The 1,689-nt window shown below is 36.1% G+C and overlaps 1 non-coding gene across 1 annotated transcript; it reads right to left on the minus strand.

Annotated features, from left to right (window-relative positions):
• Positions 1-1,133: 1,133 nt before the first annotated feature.
• On the minus strand, positions 1,134-1,241 carry LOC127746414 (small nucleolar RNA R71). Its single transcript, XR_008008033.1, has one exon. It is a non-coding gene; the product is annotated as a small nucleolar RNA R71 (small nucleolar RNA).
• Between the last annotated feature and the right edge of the window lie 448 nt (positions 1,242-1,689).

The following is a 1,689-nucleotide window of genomic DNA, read 5'->3' on the forward strand; positions in this document are numbered from 1 at the left end:
TTCAATCATATCTTTTCAAAATCAATTTCTTTCAATTTTCAAAAATACTTGCTAACAATTAATGATTTGATTCAACATTTCAGGTATGTTGCCTTTTCTGTTGAGAAACGTTTAATGTCTGAATCATATCTTTTAAATTTCTTGTTAGCCAAGTCATTAATTTTAAAAATCAAATCTTTTTTTTAAATTGTTTTTCAATCATATCTTTAAAAAACTATATCTTTTCAATCATATCTTTTTAATCACATTTTTTTCAAAATTAATTTTTCAATCATATCTTTTTCATTTCAAAATCTTTTTCAAAAATCACTTTATTTCTTTCCAAACTTTAATTTTCGAAAATCATTCTTCAATTTTTCAAAATTTCTTCAAAATCTTTTAATTTATTTTCGAAAATTCTTCCCCTCTTCTCACATCCTTCTATTTAAGGACTAACACTCCTCCACTATCTTACTCTATCTCTCTTGATACGTTCGAATTCTTCTCCTTCTACCTCCTCCTTCTATTCTTCTTTTCCTCTGACATTTCAAGAAATCCCTATACTGTGACATAGGGGATTCCATATTTTCTTGTTCTCTTCTCTTTCATATGAGCAGGAGCAAAGACAAAAGCATTCTTGTTGAGGCTAACCCTGAACCTGAAAGGACCCTGAAGTGAAAGCTAAGAGAAGCTAAAGCACTACTCTCTCTGTAGAGGACCTAACAGAAATCTTCAAACAAAAAGAAAACATGGCAGCCGAAAACAACAACAATGCCAACAATGCAAGGAAGGTGCTGGGTGACTTTACTGCACCTACTCCCGACTTCTATGGGAGAAGCATCTCTATCCCTGCCATTGGAGCAAACAACTTTGAGCTTAAGCCTCAATTAGTTTCTCTAATGCAACAGAATTGCAAGTTCCATGGACTTCCATTGGAAGATCCTCACCAGTTTTTAGCTGAATTCCTGCAAATCTGTGACACTGTCAAGACCAATGGGGTTGACCCTGAGGTTTACAGACTTATACTATTCCCTTTTGCTGTAAGAGACAGAGCTAGGATATGGTTGGACTCACAACCTAAAGAAAGCCTGAACTCTTGGGAAAAGTTAGTCAATGCCTTCTTGGCAAAGTTCTTTCCACCTCAAAAATTGAGTAAGCTTAGAGTGGAAGTCCGAACCTTCAGACAGAAGGAAGGTGAATCCCTCTATGAAGCTTGGGAAAGATAAAAAAAATTGATCAGAAAGTGTCCTTCTGACATGCTTTCTGAATGGAGCATCATAGGTATCTTCTATGATGGTCTATCTGAACTGTCCAAGATGTCATTGGACAGCTCTGCTGGAGGATCTCTTCATCTGAAGAAGACGCCTGCAGAAGCTCAAGAACTCATTGAAATGGTTGCAAATAACCAATTCATGTATACTTCTAAAAGGAATCCTGTGAACAATGGGACGAATCAGAAGAAAGGAGTTCTTGAGATTGATACTCTGAATACCATATTGGCTCAGAACAAAATATTGACTCAGCAAGTCAATATGATTTCTCAAAGTCTGTCTGGAATGCAAGCTGCACCAGGCAGTAATAAGGACGCTTCATCTGAAGAAGAAGCTTATGATCCTAAGAACCCATTAATGGAAGAGGTGAATTACATGGGAGAAACTATGGAAACACCTATAATCCTTCAGGGAGAAATCATCCAAATCTCTCATGGAA

This window comes from Arachis duranensis, chromosome 3, assembly GCF_000817695.3.
Source record: "Arachis duranensis cultivar V14167 chromosome 3, aradu.V14167.gnm2.J7QH, whole genome shotgun sequence".
NCBI lineage: Eukaryota > Viridiplantae > Streptophyta > Magnoliopsida > Fabales > Fabaceae > Arachis > Arachis duranensis.